Raw genomic sequence first — 11,345 nt, 5'->3', positions numbered from 1 at the left:
CAGTTGTTAAACATGTCCTAGCATAACATGGGTCTGGAATACTATAAACATCTCTTTTAAGAGGTGATGTTTACAATCTACATAGAATCAAATAGGGAAAAAGTTCATATGGTCCAGATTATGTCATGTACATACCATTGGGTCAGTTGATATATATGTGTATGTTTGTGCATATGTGTGTATATCCACACATGTGTGATATGCATGAATTTATAAATATGTATGTTTGTATGTATATATGCACATGCATATGGGCTTTAATAGTGTAAAACTGTACTAAGATTTCTGGGACATCTTGTATATGTCCATATGTATTTATATATGTGTATGTATGTGTGTACCTACATACATATGTATGCATGTATACAGGGTATCCCAAAAGCTTTAAAGTTTAGTAGCTTTAAACTGTCCTAAGATTTTTGGGACATCCCATATTATATATATATATATATATATATATATATATATATATATATATATATATATACACACATATATATATACATATATATATACATATATATGTGTGTGTGTGTGTGTGTGTGTGTGTGTGTGACAGGGACTGCTGGTGAGCAGTTAAGTCCATAACTACACAGAATGAAAAGAGAAGATTGGATTAAATTTGAGAAATTGTGCAGTGCTACTTCCAAAGCTTGTCTTTTAACATGAATACTGTTTCATTAATATACATGCCTGGGAATCATGTAACACCAGGATTGTAGAAAGAATCAAAATCACAAATGATAATCACAAAAGCAATAGAGAAATTAACAGTGAGTATATGTAGTTTGTGTCTTATTGCTGATGATGACCTGAATATAAAAATGGCATAAGGGGCATTGTCAAGGTCATACATGACCTGTCAATGGATATAAATAGATAAGAAAAAGTGAGGAATAGCAGATGAAAAATTAATCCAAAGTTTGCCCTGGTATTCTCAAACACTTAAAGAACCAAAAGGAAATTGTGCTTAATCTTCCTGTGCCTCAGTCTCTAAATAAATGAAAAAGTTAAACTAGATAGCCTCTGAGGACCTTTCTAAGTCAACACCTATAATATTATAATCTTTTGTGGACAAACGACAGAAAGACATGGACAAGAACTGTACAGGATGAGAATTAATGAATGAATACCTAGCATTTATATGAACTTTGAAGTTTACAAAGCACTTCACAAATAATATTTCATTTGATGCTTACAACCCAGGGGGAGGTCCTACTATTATCCCCATTTTACAGATGACAAAATCAAGGAAGACAGATTTTAAAGTGACTGCCCAGGGTCACACAGAGAAGAGTGCTGGAGTCAGATCAAACCAGATCTAGAGAGCTGATTGCTAAATTGGTGGTGTGAGCATTTTCATCTCAAACACGGGGCAAAGACCAAATCAGGGTTTGATTTATTGTATTGTTCATTGCCTAGACCAAGGTGGGGCACCTGAAGCTTCAAGGCCACATGTGGCCCTCCAGGTCTTCAATTGCAGCCCAGTGATTGAATCCAAAGTTTGGATTGAATCCAAATGGCTACACTTGAGGACCTAAAAGGACACATGGGCCTTGAGGCCACAGGTTCCCCACCCCTGGTCTAGACTTAAGCAAGTGATGGAGAATCATACAGCCTGAACTTAGAAGTATATCAAAACTATGCCCAAAGGGCTATAAAAATGTGCATACCATTTGACCCAGCAATACTACTTCCAGGTCTGTATCCCAAAGAGATCATACAAATGGGAAAAGGACTCATGTGTACAAAAATATTTATAGTGGCTCTTTTTATGGTGACAAAGAATTGGAAATTGAGGGGGTGTCCATCAATTGGGGAATGGCTGAACAAGTTGTGGTATATGAATGTAATGGAATACTATTGTGCTATAAGAAATGAGGAGCAGGCAGACTTCAGAAAAACCTGGAAAGACTTATATGAACTGATGCTGAGTGAGGGGAGCAGAATCAAGAGAACATTGTACACATTTACAGTCACATTGTATGATGACTAACTTTGATAGACTTGGCTCTTCTCAGCAATGCAAGGTCATAGACAACTCCAAAAGGCTCATGATGGGAAATGCTATACACATCCAGAGAAAGAATTACAGAATCTGAATGCATATTTCAGCGTTCTATTTGCTCTCTCTTTTTTGTTTTGCTTTATTTTGTTTCTTCTTTCTTGTGGTTCATTCCATCGGTTGTAATTCTTCTTTTACAACATGACTAATGTGAAAATATGCTTAATATGAATGTATATATAGGACCTATATCAGATTGCATGCCATCTTAGGGAAGGGAAGGCAAGGGAAGGGAAGAAAATTTAAAACTCAAAAGCTTGTGGAACTGAATGTTGTAAACTAAAAATAAATATATTTTTAAAAGCATATCAAAAAACTGGTTCCAGCATACCTCTGGTCACAGATATGAAGAGTGTGAGGCCTGATTTAAACTGAGGTCTCCCTGACTCCAGGACCAGTCCCAACTGCCTCATGGATGAAAAAGAATTAAATATCTACTGTGTACTGAATACTGCTTTAAACATTGGAGACTTAAATACAAAAATGATGACATTGCCTGCCTTCAAGGAGCTTACACTCTAAAAGGGAGAGACAATACACATGAGTGATTGTTGGGAGGGAGAAAAAATTTAAGAAAATGTTACAAGGAGGGTAAGTGGAGCCATTGGGGGCTGGATGGACACATCCTTCAGGACCCACAGCAGAGGTGACTTGACCATGGCTCCAGAAAACAGTGAGGAAGTAGGAAAATAAGGGAATGAAGAACAGGCTATCAGGGGCAGTTATGCTGATGAGGCTTCCAAGAAGTAGAGAGTGGGGATTTAAGTGAAGCATGTATGGAGTTTGCCTAAAATAATGCACCATGTGAGGTAGTCACCAATCAAGAAAGCAGGGGTGGGTGCAATCAGTCCTAATGGAGAGAAAACCCACATAGATGAGATCATTGATATATCAAAGCTTTTTTTTCATAATTGCTTTGCACAAATCTTTCATAAATGTTAGATAGATGTCTTGTCTCTTCTTCCATCCCCCCCGCCAAAAAGTCTGTCATATATATACTCCAGGGGGAGTGTGATACAATAGAAAGAACACTGAATTTAAAGTCAGAAGCTCTGTATTCAAATTCCATCTCTACTATTTACTATTTATGTGACCTTCAAAAGTCATTTAACCTTGCTGTTTTTTCATCTGCAAAATAGGGGGAGGGTTTGGATATTTTTATTGTTGCTGTTCAGTGAATTCATCTGTGAACAACTCTTTATGACCCCATTTAGGGGTGGTTTTTTTGTTTTTGTTTTGGGTTTTTTGGTGGTTTTTTTTTGGCAAAGATACTACAATGGTTTGCTATTTCCTTCTCCAACTCATTTTACAGATGAGGAAGCTGAGGCAAACAAGATTAAGTGACTTGCCCAGGGTCACACAACTAGTAAGTGTTTTGAGGCAAGATCTGAACTCATGAAGATGAGTCTTCCTGCTCTATCCACCGTGCCACCTAGCTGCCACAGTGAAATTCTAAGATTCCCAGTTTTAAATCTGCGATCATCTGAGTGGCAAAAGGAAGCTCTTTTCTGTCTCCAGAGCAACAGATATCAATTGTAATCATGGGCAATTTACTTAACCTTCAAGGGTCTCAGTGTCTAAAAATAAAATAAAATAAGGGGGCAAGAGCCTGTGACATGAGTCAGTACATGAAGAACCACCTTCTCTCAAGGTTAGACAGTTCCCTGAGACAGTTTAAGTGCGGTTCTGGAAACAGGGGTTTGGAGTACAAGATTACATATGAATACAGGAAAATGAAAAATGAAGTGTGAATGGGGACTGAGTGTTTAAGGAGCATGAGTGGCTTGTCTCTAGAGAGCCTTTCAGTTCCATGGCTCTCTCAGAGCACCATTTGTGTCATCTGAGACCAGGTTTCCCCTTTCTAACCACAAAGTGGAAGGATGCAGTCTGACTCATACAGGGAAAGAGAGAGAAAACTGCAATTAATCCATGATTTTTCATGTTTTCTATTCAGAGCTTTATCCTTCCAAAAGGCATTTTCAGAGATTCATTGAAAGAATGTGAAGGGAATACAATGAAAGATCAAGCTTGGAAAATGTAAAATCTACTGGGGCAATGCAAATTGGGAAAACCAAGGGAGATCATTGATACCCAGCTTGTTTTAAAGACTTTAAGGACACATGGGCCAAAAGCCAAAGGCAATCCCAACACTAATGGAAAATAGTTCAGGCTTCCCCTCCACATTGGGCGCCAGGAAGGAATATCTCCACCCATAGTTATTACAAAGAATGACAGCACATAAGATAAATTAAAGCAAAAAAAAAATAACATAATCATTGGGACTACAACTTCATTCCCACCATGAACTCATTTATTCTCACAGTCTGCTTTGGTCACAGCATAAACATAAAATAGAGAAAGGAAGCTACAGAATTGATCATCTTCCAACTGAAATCAATCCAACAAGCATTTGCCTACTACAAACTTATTATGTGCAAGGCAATGTGCTAGGTGCTATAAATACAAAGACAAATAGAAAGATAGTCTCTGACCTCAAGGAGCATCCATTCTCCTAGCTTAAGTGAAGTGAATTTTCATTGACTTACGTGAGTTTATTCCCATTATTGGGATACTGAGTATTTCAGACAGCCACAATCAGGAAGCCATCTACTTCTGCAATTCTATGGTTGGAAAAGGGGGCAAAGTAATGAAGAAATAAGAAGTCTTAAAATGGTTTAAAAAAAGAGAGAGGTGGCTACATAGACACCAACTTTTATTCATAAGACATCTGTATTGACCAGGCTGTTGAAAAGATAAATTGATAGATTGAGAGACAGGCAGATACAGACAGGGAAGGGTGGAGTCAAAACAGGAAATAGCACAGTTAAGCTCTCCCAATATTCCCTTCAAATCAAATTTTAGAGCATCAGAGCCAACAAGAGGGCAAAGTGAGACATTTTTCTAGACAATTTAGGAGGTTGGCAGGAGAGGTTTGTGACACTGGGGTGGGAGCTATCACCATGGATGCAGCTCTGAAAGCAGCAGCAGCAGTATCTTGGGAAGCTCTCGGACCAGAGATGTTAAGAGGGTCAGATGACTGGTAAGAAAAAGGTTACAAAAGACCCTTTGCTGGCATTGGGTGCAACTGGCTCTGATGGGCAGCTTTATTGCCCATATCCAGTTTTGGGTCACAGTTCTAAGATGGAGAGGAGCACTTGTGGTCAGTCATGAAGGAGCATGGGCCCTGGTCACAGGTCTAAGGCAGAAAGGAGCAGTAACATTTGTAGTGGCAGAGAAGCAGGGCCCCTTTCTGGGTAAAGACCGGAGTTCAGACCAAGAGAACAGTGAGCACACCTCTCCTAGAATAATAGCACCTTGGAAGGACCAAACATTTGCTGATCCTCAGAACTAGCTCTGAAAACAGCAACACAAAAAAGCTTGAAATTTGGAACAGTGTCTCCCCCACCCCCCCTCAGGTGAGCAGGGCCTAACATTAACATTAAGTTCAAAGTGAAGAAATAGGCTGGGAAAATAAGCAAACAACAATGAAACAAAATGAAAATTGACCATAAACAGCAACTGTGATGACACGGAAGACCAAGACAATGTCAGAAGAAGACAATAATGTGAAAACCCCTACAACCGAAACCTAAAAGAAAAATGCTAATTTGACACAAGCTGAACAAGAATTCCAAGAAGAGTTAAATGAAGAGATAAGAGTAATAGATGAACAATTGGGAAATGAAATGAGAATGATGTAAAAAAATATAAAAAGAGAATTAATAGCTGGGAAAAAGAGGCACAAAAAAATGCTGAAGAAAATAACACCTTAAAAAAGAATTGGCCTAATGGTAAAAGAGGAACAAAAATTCACTGAAGAAAAGATTTCATTGAAGAAGAGAATTGGCCAAATGGGATAAAAAGATACAAGAACTCATTGAAGAATTCTTTAAAAACTAGAATTGACAAAGTGGGAACTAATGACTCTCTATCAAGAAACTGACCAAAAAGGTCAAAAAAATAAAAAAAATAGAAGAAAATGTGAAATATACCATTGGAAAAAACAACTGACCTGGAAAATAGATAGAGAAGAGATAGTTTAAGAATTATTGGACTACCTGAAAGCCATGATTTTAAAAAAGAGCCTAGAAATCATATTTCAAGAAATCATAAAAGAGAACTGTCCTGATATCTTAGATGCAGAAGGTAAAATGGAAACTGAAAGAATCTACCTATCACCTCCTGAAAGAGATCCCAAAATAAAAATTCTCAGGAATATTATAGCCAAATTCCAGAGCTCCTAGGTCAAGGAGAAAGTATTGTAAGCAGCCTAAAAGAAACAATTGAACTATCATGGAGCCAAAATCAGGATCATACAGGATTTAGCAACTTTCACCTTATAGAAGCAGCAGGCTTGGATATGATATTCTAAAGGGCAAAGGAGCTAGGATCCCAACCAAGAGTAACCTACCCAGCAATACTGAGCATAATCCTGGTGGGGGGGGGAATTGATATTTAATGAAATAGAGGACTTTCAAACATTCCTAATTTTTAAAAATAGAGCTGAATAGAAAATGTGATATTTAAATGCAAGACTCAAGAGAAGCATAAAAAGGTAAATGCGAAAGAGTAATCATAAGAGACTCAACAAGGTTAAATTTTTATATTCCTATGTGGAAAGAAAATACATGTAACTCTTATAAACTTTATTATTAGTAGAGCAGTTAGGAGTCTACATACACAGAGGATACAGTAGTGAGTCAATTATGTAGTGATAATATAAAAAATGGACTGTGAAAGAGGGATCAATTGGGGGAAGGGGGAAGGGAAAGGTAGGATGGGGAAATTTTTCTCACATAAAAGAGGCATGCAAGGAAGAGCTTTTAGAGTGGAGGGGAAATGGGGGGGTATGCATGGGCAATGCTTGAATCTTACTGTCAACTGAATTAGTTTAAAGAGAGTATATACACACACACACACACACACACACACACACACACACACACATATATATATGTACACACACACATACATACTCATTTGGGTATAGAAGTATATCTTGCCCATTAAGGAAATAAGAGTATTAAGCAAGGCAGTAGTTAGAAGCAAAACAGACTTTTGAGGAGGGACAGGAGAGAGGTAGGAAGGGAGGAAGGGAGGAGAAAGAGAGAGAGAGAGAGAGAGAGAGAGAGAGAGAGAGAGAGAGAGAGGAGAGGAGAGAAAAGAAGAAGAAGAAGAAGAAGAAGAAGAAGAAGAAGAAGAAGAAGAAGAAGAAGAAGAAGAAGAAGAAGAAGAAGAAGAAGAAGAAGAAGAAGAAGAAGAAGAAAATAGGATGGAGACTTAGTAATTATGACTGTGAAAATGAATGGGGTGAATACTTGAAACAGAGAGACACACAGAGTTAAAATAAAAGACTGGAGCAAAATCATGCTTCAGTTGAAGTAAAAGCAGCACGGGTAGAAATCATGATCTCAGACAAAACAAAAACAGGTCTAATTAAAAAAGATAAGCAGGGAAACTACATTTTGCTAAAACATATCACAGGCAATGAAATAATATCAAGAAATTTTAAGGGCAAATTTCTCTGATAAAGGTCTCATTTCTCAAGTGTATAAAGAAATGAGTCAAATTTGTAAAATTAAGAACCATCTTAAATGGTTAAAGGAGATGAACAGGCAATTTTCAGAAGAAGAAATCAAAGCTATCTATAGTTAGGTGAAAAAATTCTCTAAATCACTATTGATTAGAGAAATTCAAATTAAAACAATTCCAAAGTGCCACTATCAGAAATGGTAAAAGCTGGATTAGGATGGGAGAAAGTATGTATACTAATAAACTGTTGGTGGAGTTGTGAACTGGTCCAATCATTTTGGAGAACAATTTGTAACTATGCCCAAAGGGCTTTAAAATTGGGTCTACGCTTTGACCCAGTATTAGGCCAGTATGCAGAAGAGATCAAAGAAAGATGAAAAGGCCCTACGTATGCAAAAAAAAAATTATAGTAGCTCTTTTTGTGGTGGCAAACAATTGGAAATTGAGATGTTCATCAGTTGGAAATGGCTGAATAAGTTGCAATACATGGTTATGATGGAGTGCTATTGTGCTATAAGAAATGGCAAAGGGAATGGTTTCAGGAAAAGAAAAAAAAAGCATGGCAAGACCTATGGAACTGATGCAAAGTGAAGTGAGGAGAACCAGGAAATCATTGTGCACAATAATAGCAATGTTGTAATAATGATCAACCATGAAAGACTTGGCTACTCTGATCAATGCCATGATTCAAGATAATTCCAAAGGACTCATGATGAAAAGAGAGAGAACTGATGAACTCTCAGTGCAAACTGAAGTATATTTTCCTTGCTTTATTTTTTGCTTTTTTGCAATATAGCTAATATGAAAAGGTTCTGCATGATTTTCCACCTTTAATTGATATATTTTCCTTGCCTTCTCAGTGAGTGGGGGAGAAGTGGGAAGAAGGAAGAAATTTAGAACTCAAAATTTAAAAAGAAAAGAATGTTAAAATTAGATAAGTATTTTTTTTAATTTTAAAGAAGTCACAGGATTGCAAAATATAAAAGTCCCTTGGAATAATAAAGTCTAATCTTAAACTTAAAACAAAAACCTAGGGTAATACATTATTCCTGGGAAAGAAAGCCCCTATTAACTTTCCTTACTATTCATTTATGTTCATCCTAAGTAAATGTTTGGTCAAAAAGAAAAGATAAATAAATAGAAGCATTTATTATTCACTTGCCTTGTACCAGTCACTCTTCTGGGGATGTAAAAACAAGAAAAGATAGTACTCACTCTCAAGGAGTTTAATTCTAATGGGGAAGACAAAACATAAAAGAGGGGGTACAGAGCAAAGCAGGAAGATAACTGGACAAGGCAGCTGATAGGAAGGTGGAAATGATCAGAGAATGAGCTCAAGAAAATGAGGAGTCTCAGGGGCCTCTTTCAGCTCAAAATCCATGATCTTTCATATTATCTCCAATTTTTGCATTTAGAAGCCACTATAGCTCTCTGAGATGCTTCAACCAATCTCTGAATGAGGAGGACTACAAGGAGAATAAAAGGAAGGGCATTGATAATAATCACAGATAAATGCAGATTTCCATTAATTCTAGCATTTTCTTGGCTTATCCTTCACAATCTGTTTAGACTACAGTCATAACCATCCCAGATTGTTGCTGTTTATCTTCCATTCTTGAAGATGACCAATGACATCAGGAGGCTGATGTCTTGACTTGCATGTGAATTCAATATGAATGGGGCAGAATTGTGCAAAGATATCAGCCTCAGCTCTCTCCTTCAGTCATCGAAGTCTAGATAAGTATAAAAGGGAAGAGAAGATCTCAATGATCCACACCTTGATTAGAACCAAGTAGAAGCTCAGATCATCACACATTCAAAGAAATCTGGACTATGTTCCCCCAGGAGGTGACAGGTGACTCATCATTATCATCCTGTCTCATCTCTCCCTCTCACAACAATCATTCTTTAAAAAATAAATAAAATAAAAATAAACAAACAAAACAAAACAAAGATGTGTCCATGCTCATTTCTTCTGCATTTTCACCTCCCAATCACTTCTCCACTTCAGTCACTTGACTGAACATACTCTCTCCAAAGTTACCAATGGCTGGTTGGCCAAAGCTGCTGCCCTTCCCTCCCTTTCTGCCCACCCACCCCGGCTGCTACCACTGCTTCAGCTTCCTCTCTGCCTCTCACAAGTGTGAAACCCACCTGGCTGTGGATAATTAGATAGCCCCGGCTGCCACCCCCTCCCCTTGCCCCTTCCTCCCTCCTCCTCGTTTCCCCCCTTCCCCCAGTCCTCCCCTCATCAAGCACAGACTTGACAACAGCAGCTGGAGCAAAAGAAGAAGGTAGAAAATGACAGGACAGCTGCAGGCCTGGGTGGTGGACTATGGCATGAGGTATACAAAACTTGGATATGCTTGGATAAACAGTGTATCATCCTTTCATGTATTGCCATTATGGAGTCTGCAAAAGTAGGGCATCAAGCACAAAGGAGGATGATGAAGGGTTTGATCATTTAGACTTCTTCATTGGGAATGAAGCAAAAGCCAATTTATGCAAAAAGTGGCCAATCTGTCATGGTATAGTAGAAGACTGGGACTTGATGGAGAGATTTATGGAACAAGTGATCTTTAAATACCTGAGGGAAGAATCAGAAGATCATTATTTTCTTTTGACTGAACCACCACTAAATACACCAGAAAACAGGGAACATACAGCTGAAATTGTGTTTGAATCCTTTAATGTTCCAGGCCTACACATAGTTGTACAGGCCGCCCTTGCTTTAGTTGCATGTTGGACACCAAGACAGGTAGAATAGCAGACACTAACTGGTACAGTTATAGACAGTGGAGATAGAGTCACTCATATCATTCCTGTGGCTGAAGGGTATGTTATTGGCAGCTGTATCTAGCACATTCCAATTGCTGGGAGAGGTACAACATATTTTATTCAGCAGTTACTGAGAGGACAGAGAAGTAGGAATTCCTCCTAAATGATCCCTGGAAGCAGCTAAGACAGGGAAGGAACGTTATAGTTATTTCGGCCCAGATTTAGTCAAAGAATTTAACGAGTATGATACAGATGAGTTGAAATGGATTAAACAGTATACTGGAGTCAATGTAATCTCAAGGAAAGAATTTTCCATTAATGTTGGTTATGAACAGTTCCTGGGTCAAGAAATCTTTCACCCAGGGTTTGCTAATACAAACTTCATGCAATCTATCTCAGAAGTAGTAGAGGAGATAATTCAGAATTGTCCCATGTGCGTCAGAGGTCCTCTCTATAAAAATATTGTCCTCTCTGGGGGTTCAACCATATTCAGGGATTTTAGACATCATCTACAGTGAGATTTGAAAAGAATTGTTGATGCAAGTCTGAAACTACATTAAGAATTAAGTGGTGGTAAACTGAAACCCAAGCCTATTGATGTGCACGTCATTATACACCATATGCAGTGATATACAGTATGGTTTGGGGGATCAATGCTAAAGAAATTGGACTAGTATTTGCAACCACAACCCAGTATTTGGGGTCATGTCTTAAAATTGACTTCATAGTTGTAACAGTTGGGGAAGTGGGGAAGAATTCATCTTTCTGATTACTTCTTTTGTCTGGATGGCTGATATTAAGATAGGAAATTGACTTGACAGGAAAAATTCCAAACATAATTCAACAGGAACATTTTAATAAATATATCAACATACTAATGTAGAAGAAAACCAAAATGATTAGAAGTGTTTTTCTTTAGACAATATTTGAATCTGTGTGTAACAAAAAGAAGTGAGTTTTAGTTCTTTCT

At 37.8% G+C, this 11,345-nt stretch overlaps 1 pseudogene; it reads left to right on the top strand.

The window, feature by feature from the left end:
- Positions 1-9,898: 9,898 nt before the first annotated feature.
- On the top strand, positions 9,899-11,049 carry LOC118829810 (annotated as a pseudogene).
- Positions 11,050-11,345: the final 296 nt, after the last annotated feature.

This window comes from Trichosurus vulpecula, chromosome 8 (assembly GCF_011100635.1).
Source record: "Trichosurus vulpecula isolate mTriVul1 chromosome 8, mTriVul1.pri, whole genome shotgun sequence".
Classification (NCBI taxonomy): domain Eukaryota; kingdom Metazoa; phylum Chordata; class Mammalia; order Diprotodontia; family Phalangeridae; genus Trichosurus; species Trichosurus vulpecula.
The sequence above is the reverse complement of the archived record's forward strand: the minus strand, read 5'-3'. Positions and strand labels throughout refer to the sequence as shown.